This window comes from Drosophila guanche, unplaced genomic scaffold, assembly GCF_900245975.1.
Source record: "Drosophila guanche unplaced genomic scaffold, DGUA_6, whole genome shotgun sequence".
Lineage (NCBI taxonomy): Eukaryota > Metazoa > Arthropoda > Insecta > Diptera > Drosophilidae > Drosophila > Drosophila guanche.
The window spans coordinates 4676586-4686210 of record NW_022995749.1 but is presented as its reverse complement, the minus strand read 5'-3'; the positions used below and the strand labels follow the sequence as shown (position 1 = coordinate 4686210).

The 9625-nt window shown below is 41.7% G+C and overlaps 1 protein-coding gene across 2 annotated transcripts in view; it reads right to left on the bottom strand.

Annotated features, from left to right (window-relative positions):
- The window catches only part of LOC117585462 (helix-loop-helix protein delilah), a 14461-nt gene extending 5149 nt beyond the window's left edge, over positions 1 to 9312 (bottom strand). Inside the window, exon 1 of one of the 2 annotated variants that reach the window (XM_034274952.1) lies at positions 9303 to 9312. The gene's annotated coding sequence lies outside the window, so the exon portion shown is untranslated. Of the gene's footprint in view, positions 1 to 3307; positions 3651 to 9302 lie in introns of those variants that run through there. The other variant, XM_034274951.1, reaches the window with a different exon arrangement.
- Positions 9313 to 9625: the final 313 nt, after the last annotated feature.

The window sequence follows — 9625 nt, the reverse complement described above, 5'->3', positions numbered from 1 at the left end:
GCCTTTTCTCTCACTCGCTCGCTTTGTGTTTTCTGTTGATTGGAAAATTTGTTGCGCATTTCTCGATAACGGTAAGGGGGGTGTCGGGGGCAGGCTTTGGCTTCTGCTTAAGTTTTCAATTACACGGCCCGGCACAATGCACCAATTGAAATGCACAGACAACAAACATAGAACAGTTCCCCTCTCTCTCTCTCTCTCTCTCTGTTCCCCCTTTGAACGTTTACATTGCCACATACCAACAACGAGGTAGACAAAAGCCGAGCCATGCGTGCGGCGAGGCGTGAAGGGGTCGTCCACGGGCGCTGCCTGCAGCGGGTGTGTACGAGACGAGCTGCAACGTAGGCGGGCAGGCGTGGGTGGAGCGGTCCAACGTTTCACGTGTTGCTGTTGTTTGTTAATACCCTGACAGTGGGTATTATGCTGGGGGCATGCAAATCAGGGAGATGAAACGATGCGGTCCCTTTTTCAGCACTACAAATAATAGTAATCCATACATTTCTGCACAAATTTCCCCTAAGCGAACAGACAACGTTCCATAAACACTCGTAAAAAAGGCAAAACCCTATGAAAATATTCGAAAAAATAGCTACAAAAGTTGCCAAAGGAGAAACCTCCATTTAGAGACTCTAAGAATTAAGTAAATCATTGTTAAAAATGCTCTTTGATTCTGCACTAAATAAGCTTTAGTTTCGCCATCTATAAATGTGTAAGCCTTATGTCCCACAACTCCCATTAGTATAATCAATTTGAAAGCGTATCAGCCGCTTCGCCGCTTTTCATTTTTGTTTTTCTCTTTTTTTTTGGTAGAGGCCCAGCCAGAGTGCACTTGAAACTAGCAGCAAATGGATCTCTTTCTCTTTCTCCCTCTCCCGCTTCACCCCTTTCTTTTTGCCACTTCCCGCCCTGCTGCCCCACCCTGTCTGCCCTTCACTTTTTGGTTCCGTTGCAGTCGCTGCATTTTTAGGTGTAGCCATTAAATTTAGAACTTTTTCTGCACGCTTGTCTGAGCGCCCCAGCGGGTGGCAGGGGCGTAATGAAGGGAGTGCTGCCGATGAGCAAGGGGGGTTAAGGGGGTTGTGCCGGCAGGGAGTGGAGTGGAGTGGAGTGGCGGCATGGCGTGGCGTGTTACGGGGCAGTCGGGTGCGGTTAAATGGAAAATGAAGCGTCTGCCGCTTGAGCCAGTAAAAACTGAACCACACGAGCGAATGATAGCCAGAGGGTAGGTCAAGGAGTTGCCTAGATGCAGGCTAATAGTCACGAGAAGAGGAATGCTAAGAGGTTGCAGGACAGGACATACAATTTTACTTGTCCATCAGGAAAGACTTTATTGGCTTTTATTGTGATTTATTACGGCCTGTCAGATATATAATTGAAGCTTCCAGGAGCTGCTGAATTTTGTTAAATTTATTTTAGGCATCATTTTGCTTGAGTAGCTGAAGCAACAATATTTTGGGTAGCTTTGCCCCTTCGCAGCACTTCGTATAAAATTTATTCAGTGAACCCTTTCATATACTCATCGCTCCACCCTCGAGCATGATCTGTTGTCCATAGAGAATCTCTGCCTGACTCAGATTGTCTCTCTCTGCGTGTCCATGGCATGAGGCATTTTCTTTTCCTTTGCTTTTGTTGTTTTGTGGCACAGCGCTAAAATTAGTTTTTATTGTATGCAACTTGAATTTTCTTTCTCTATTTTTTTCGCTTCCTATTTTTCTATTTGTTTCCACTATCTTTTTTTTTTTGTGATTTTTTTTGTGATTGTGATTCTTAATTTGCTTTTTGTGGAAAGCGTCAAAATCTTTCCTTTGCTTTTTGGCCATGGCTGTGCCAGTGCTGTTGTTGCAGCTGGTTGTTGTTGTTTTCTGTTGTTTTTGCCTGTTGTCTCGTGCTGTTGCCAGTTGCACGTTGCCGCCTATTTTTGCCCCCCTGCTCCTCATTGGGGTACGTCTTTGTCTCGTGTGTGCTGGCTGGCTACCGTTGGCAGCTATTATTTTTAGCCAGCCTGCGGCAAATTCTTACTTTTTGCGTCTTTTATTTTCTTTGATTTCTATTTTATTTCTATCTATTTTTTATGCTTTTTTCTATTTTATTTTGTGCATTTTTTTGTTTGCCTTTTTTAATTTTATTTTCTGTATTTGTTTTTACGCCTTTCTGTTCCTCTTTTTTATGCTGTTGATTTGTTGCCATTGGCTTGGTGCTTGCTTGGTGTTTGGCTCAAATGAATTTGTTTGATTTTCCATTTACGCTGAGTTTGTTTATTAAAATTGGCACACACACTGCGTATGTGTGATGTTCGTGTCTCGGACAGTCCCTTCCTCTCGCTCGTCTGTCTGACTGTTTGTCTGTGTAGGTTTTGTATTACCCGGCGGCTTTTGATTTGCGTTTGAATCTTTGACAGGTTTCATTTCTGGCATTTGCTTTCTGGCTAATTTTTGCTTTTATGCTTTTATTATTGTTTTTTAGTTTTAAAAACAGAATTTGGGTTGGAGGGAATAACAGATAGCTGGTACCCCACATTGGACTGAGATTTGGGTCAGGGGAGCACCAAATGATGTGATAGAAAATATAGTCAGGGAAAAAGAAAACATTCAAAATGGAATAGGTTTAGGCAATAGGGATTTATGTACGGAAATATGTTTGGAGAGTGTTAATTTATTGGAAATTGGGTGCCTTATGGGTTTGTTTATAGAAATTATAGATGGAAAAAGAAATGGAAAAAATATTAAAGATTTTTAGATATTTCTAGAAGGAATTTCTCTAGGAATCAGGAATAGGAATAGGAATCAGGAATAGGCACAAATATAAATATTTAATTAATTAGCCAATCTTTGAGCTAATATTTGCTCAACATTTTGTATATATCTTCCTGAAACTTCTATCCGTTTCCCCTTATACTTGGTTGTCCCTTGTAAACTTTTGTTGATTGAACATTGACAACCTTGTTTACACATTAATTGAGATTGCCGCAACTCAAAGGCGATCCAACAAAGCTGCAACCTTTCAAATCAGTTGACAACTTGCTGTCGTCGCAGTTCTGCCCCACCACCCAAATCCTCTTTTACGCTCCACCCAACCAGATGTCTTCCATTTCAACACCTTGGACAAATAAATGTTTCCAAAAAGTTCTTCCCTGCTCCAAGAACCCCAAGCACTCTGTGTGTGTGATGCTGGGACCAAGGAATGCTTTTTGTCTATTTTTATTGGGGCGCAACAGCCAGAGGTTGGGGGAATTTTTGAGCTTAATGCCTCATAGCATATAGGTAGGTACACACATGTTTGATCTGTTGGAGGATGGTGCGAGTATATTTACCTTTTTGATTTCATAAATCCCAACAATGTCTGGCTGCCGTGTGTGTTGTGCTGTTTGTTGCTTAATTTGAATTTAGCTGATGCTTGCTGGGCGGTGCTGGTGGCTGATTAAGATTTGTTGTTGATTTTATTTTAATTTTTGATTCATTAAAGTATTCCGAGTTGCTAATTAGTCACCAAAACGAACTTATTTGTAGCCTGTTTGCATTAAAAGTTCCTTAGCTCATGCATAAATTTGGCATTTTTTAACACAAACACAATTTTTGCTTTATTCGTGAATTAATTTGTTGATCATTTCCTCGCAGTTTTTTTTTTTGCTGAAACTCGTTTGTTTTTTGTTTTTATTTATTTTTTTCTATTAGCTTTTAGACAAATTTGTTTGCGCGTTAGATTCAATTATTGATAAGAACTTTTTTTGTTTGTTTTTTCGAATTTTTAAATAGTTTTTGGAGTCTTATTTTTGTTGCAGCAAAAGCCTCGGGGCATCGTTTTTCCAAAACGTGCGAGCCGCGTGTGTCGGCAGCGGTACTGCCGCTGGCTGCTGTGTGTGTGTGTGTGTGTGTGTCTGTGTGTGTGCGTGAGGCCGGCTGCTAAAAATATCTATGAGTACGCGACGCGCTGTGTATCTTTAGCGCAGCAGCTGTAGTTGTGGCTGTATCTGTATCTGTATCCAATAACCCGACAAAAATACACGGCCAACGGCTCGTCGCTGTCGCTTGGAGAAAATGCTGCTGCGTGTCCGCTTGCTGCGCTTGTCCGCTGTGCACTGAGCGACAGGCAAGAGATCTGAGATCTGAGATCCAACGTTGATCGTCAATGTCGTCCACTATGCAGCATGCAGCATGCTATGTGTGGGGATACCACACTTGGGCTGTGACTCCGTTAGCCAGCCCCCGAGATCAATTCTGATGGGGCGGCCCACACAAACGCTGGACACGGCTTGCTGCTGGCTCACGGTTTGCTGTGCGTTTGTTTTGTGGGGCTGGGTTCTGAGCCGGCGGCGGCGGCGGCGGCAGCGGCAGCGTCGGGCACTTGTCTGGAGCGCTGAGCGTGCGGTGCGCTATTGGAACGATCAATGAATGAAATGCCGCATTAAAAGGCAGCACAGAGGAGCGCACGTATCGCACGGATATACACAGATACTCGCACAGTTAGCAGGGGGGGGGGGGGGGACCAATAAACCGAGAAACCCACTGGCGCTCCACAGCACAGCACAGCACAACAGCGCAAACCCCACGCCAACACAACGTCATTGAAAGCCGCTGCAGAGCAGCGAAAGAGAAACCAGTTCGAGAGAGCAAAGCGCGCGCGCGCGCGAGAGAGAGAACGGTCGAGTGTCTCTCTCTCTCCCCAAAATGTGTGGGTGCTTTTTGCGTTGGCCGGATCAGGTCTCCACAGTGGATGTTTTGGCTTCTTCATCTCCCTCTCTCTTTCTCACTTTCTGCTACGTACTCTTGAGTGGTTTCCCATTCAAATTTTCGTTTTCGTTTCGAGTCGAGTCAATTTTTGTCTGTGCTCTCCTGAGATTTGGTGCCGAGGCAAAGCATGATCTAATATCGCCAGGCAGTTATTTATTTAAATTTATTGCTAATTTTTTATGCTGCTGCTGCTGCTACGTTTGACATTCATTTGTACAAGTCAAACACTGTCCGGAGCAGCTCACTTGAAAATACTTAAAAATGTTTGTTCATCTTTCATTGCGATTGGTGGCTGCTGCGCCAACGCTTTGCATTTGCTTGATTGGAGGAAACTCCAATGCCGGAGTCTGAACTTTTGAGTGCAGATATTCATGATTGATATTTATCTAGATTATCTGCGAATTGGCTACGAATTATGATGGAGCATGGAGCAGCAAAGTTCAAGGAAATGTCTCTATTTGGGCTCTTTATTTACGAGGCCATGTGGGATGACATGGAGCTAGACTCTTGATCTAAGTTAGGATATGTTTTATACATATGCTTCATTATCATAGAAATGGCCTTTTCTAATTTTGTAAGGTGTTTTCTAATAAATAAAGCCGTTGGACATCATTTTTAATGGTTTTTTAACTGCATTCGCAACGTTCTAGAAAGTTCATTCTCACTTAAATTATTCCATCTATTTTTGGTGGCTTGCGAAAGACTTTACCATGTTAGTTTAGCCAGTAAAGTTGTGGAAAAAAGTATAATTATGCACGGCTATGGTTATGAATATATCTGTAATTGCAGCTTAAATATGGTTTTAAATATATCAAGAAATCTAAAGTTTAAATTGACTTTCTTCCATTTCTTGCCTGACTTTAAAATTCATTTATTCATTAATTTGAGTCAATTGTTGCAGATAAGTAGTCAGATAGAGTTTCGTCTGATTTTGCTCTTTTATCTACCGAAATGATTTAAACATTTTACTATCAATTCAATCTAAATTGGAATAAAAAATGTTATAGCTTCACTTCCAATCAATAAACTGTAGATTGGCACACTTATCAGTAGATCACTGAATTAACTCATTTGCTAATCGAATTAGTATGCCTTGATGCCAATTTAAATTAGGTTCTATACTAATTTAAGTCTTGATGAAGTTTGTATTGAAGAAATCTGCAGTTAAGGTATTTTTCTTATCACTTAGATCGGAATATAACTTGGAGTTATCTTTATGCATCAGTTGGGCCATCAAATATTTGAAGTTTGTTGTGTATTCAGGTACCAGTTATATACAGATCATTTCTGTATGCCCTGCCCTGAGCAAAGACTCACAATATTTGCATCAAGCGCGACAATAAAAATTCCTTACCTATCTGAAAGACAACTGAAATGGTATATAAAATAGATTGATTTATTACTATTTCATCATTTATCCATGATTCACACATTGTACTAAATTTGATTAATATTATTCAGATTGACTATAATTTATTCTGATTCGTTTCGATCAATTTCCGTCCCGCGATCGTCCCCCATTGGGTGTGTGTGTGTCGCCGCCTCTCAGGTTTGTTTTCATTTTGGAATCGCTAAGCTGATTTCAAAGTCATATTTGATCTGTTGGCACTTGTTGGATTTTGTTTTCATTATTATTATGAAACAATTGTGTTTATAGTCATTTATATCTGTATGGTTTTTATGCATACAAATAATTATAATTAAACTGACAACGGGCAAATAATTGCAAAATGGCTTTGCTCCTGCGGGCGAAACGAGTTGCCTTTTTGCTGTGGATTTATATATGACGACATGCGACTCGTATGCCACTTGTATACGGCTTTTGAGCTTGCTCCGATATGCTCACATATATCTATATTGCTTCCAGCAATAGACTGATCGACTCCCTGACTGACTGCCTGCCTGACTGCCTAATTTATCTTCTGTCGTTGGCTTCTGTCCGTTGTTCGTCATCGTTTGTCGTGTTTTGTTCTTGAGCAAATAAATCATGATGACAACAGTTAAATTTGATTATGATTTTTCCCTCCAAACAGCGTAGAGCATACAACATTTTTCATGGCACAAGGTCACCAGCGAGACTCAAGTCGGACACACGTACAAAAGAGAGTGGAAAATTAACGCATGCAACATTAATTTGATTTGCGTGCGAGCTAAAAATTATACTATGTATATTATATATGTATATACATATATATATATGTACAAATTGGCCAATAGTGTTGTTTTGTTGTGCTGACAGCTTAATCTGCAGTACCACCATGACGACTGCCACGACAAGAGAACATGAATAAGCGAGCCATAATTAAAAAAACAAACGTCACATTTGAATGTTTGCTTTATGGTCATCCATGGCATGGACCCAGTCGTGGCGCTAGGAGGGATTTGGAGGAAACGAATTTATAGAATTTCTGTTGGTAGTTCGATAATCCCTTTGCACTCTTGATTGCCATTGCCTCTGCCTAATTCCCATTCCTATTTACTCTCCACCCATGTCGTTCAATTGCTTATGCAAATGTTCTAAGTTTTCTGCTTTGGCTTTGGCTTTTAATTGCCAGCTTCGGAAATCACATTTGCCTTAATATGGTCACAAAGCGCGAGTCCAAGTCCAATTCCGAGCCACAAACCATAAGCCAGCACCCTCGCTCTTCCGCTCTCCCGCTATCCCGCTCTCTCTCTCTTTCTCTGTTAACGGAGCTCCCGCTTTGGAGGAGCTCTGCTGCGACGTGTCTGCAACCATTTATGGCTGTTGCTTGGGAAAGCGGTGAGAAAGCAAAAAAGATACGCTCTCAGCTGGCTAATTGTGAGCAGAGCATCTCGCATCGAACTCTGGCCTGGAACTCAGCCTCTGAGGCTTCTGAGTTGTCTCTTGGGCAGGTTTTGTTGACTTCTCTTGACTGCTTTGCTTGAGTCTCCCACCAGCACTGTGTGTGTGGGTGTCGGGGTGTGTGGGCGTCGACCGGGGCTTGAGTCAACGTTGATTTTGTTTTATACTTTACGTAAATTTATTATTACAAATATCGTTGTTGCCGCGCGCGTCTCAAGCGGAAATACACTCGACTTGGCCGCTGCCCACGCTCTCCCATGGCCATAACCACCTGCACTGTCTCCTCAACTCTGTGTTTTATTTGATCTTTTTTTGTCTTTGCATTTTTGGGGAAGTGGAAGCTGGACGGAGCCAACTATTACGAGTGGTATGGGGACGAGCGGAAATGCCAAACGATTAAGTTGTTGTTTCTCAGCTCGGGCTTCAGTTTCGGTTTCTGTTGCTATTTCTGTTTCGTTTCTTTATTTTTATATTTTTGTTTAATTAATTTTTGTACGCATTTTGATACTTGTAATTTGCATAAGTGAGGACAAAGCGTGTGGGTGTGAGGCATACATATCTACATGTGAATCAGTCGTTAAGTTTATGAATGGCATAGTAAAGTTACTTTGAATGACACTCGGATATGGCTGGGGCAACGTTGCCAGTTTTCATAAGGGCGCAAACAATGCGCAATTAACCGACATTTGTGTGGAGATTTTTGAATGAATTTATAATGTTCATTGACTTTTGATGTATTGAATTTATAATAGGAAATGCGCAGGAAGTAGTGATGGAAAATCAGATTAGAATTGATAATTAAATTATATTTAAGAGTTTTCAATAGCTGTTGCGTTTTTCACAAGGCCAGTGATTGTTCCTAGAAATTGGAAGCGAAAGCGAAAGCAATGCAAGAACGATAAAGAAATTAACAGCTATGACAAAAAGCTCAAGACTACCTGCAGGGGTAACGCATTGCGACTTCGAGAGCGAGAGAAAGCAATTAAAAGAGAGCTTTTGGAGCAGGTAGAGGCTGCAGCTAATCGCAGCACGAACTTCAGCTAGAGCGCGAGAAAAGGGCAGGAACGAAGAAGGCGGGATAGATAGACAAAAGAACGGCCGCTGCAGTGCGTAAGCATGGGGTAGAACTGTTTATGCACATATATATGTACATATATATGTACGCAAAGCAGTGCAAATAGCGAATAACAGCAAAACTTTACGCTATGTTATTCGTACAGCAAATGAAGGTCATATTTTAATACAAATTTAAGTTCAGTAAATGCAAAATGCGGTTAGCTACAAATCTCTTTTAGTTGCAGAAGAAAGTTCCCACGAAAGTTCACTACTTGCCACCCAATTCCCACACATTATGATCTGATCATTCCATTAGGATTGCAACTCTTTCTCAAATGTGATTCCACCGACATGCAAATCCATCTCTCACTTTAAATCCCACTCTATCAAGACATGACCTGACCAACTTTAAGCTAAAATTGTTAGCCTGCTTGGATCAATCAACGCTGATTAGCGCTGGAAAGCGCTGAACAGACTCTTAACAGCAAAAGTTAATCGTGTGTAAAGAATAATGAATATGTCTGGGCATTGACAAGGCTCAACAAATCATAGCAAGGCGAAAAGTGAAACTGAGAGAGAAAAAAACATAAGGAGTCAAAGCAATGAACCCGCGCACCACCAAAATGGCAAGCAAGCAAGCAGCCAAAGATCGTGGCTAATCGTGAGCCATGCTGATGATGTTGTTGTTGTTGGTGTTCGCTGCTGGCTGCTGCTCAGTGAGACGTGATTTTGTGTTTTTTTTTTTTTGCTATTGTTGTCGTTGTGCGCTTTTGGCCCCCGTCAATCAGCCATTTAAGTCATTTAGCATTATGTATCACTCCGCTGCTGGTGCTGATGCTGGTGCTGATGCTGTCTGCTGTTTGCTGCCAATTGTAATCTGCCAGGGCAACAAACAAAGCAGATCTGTCGTCATTGTCTGCACTGCTTGTCGCTCGGCGTGTCTGTCGCTCAGTCTGTGCTGCTTGTCGGTGTGTGTGTCGCTCTGTCTGCACTGCACTGCTTGTCTGTCTCTCTTGATTTT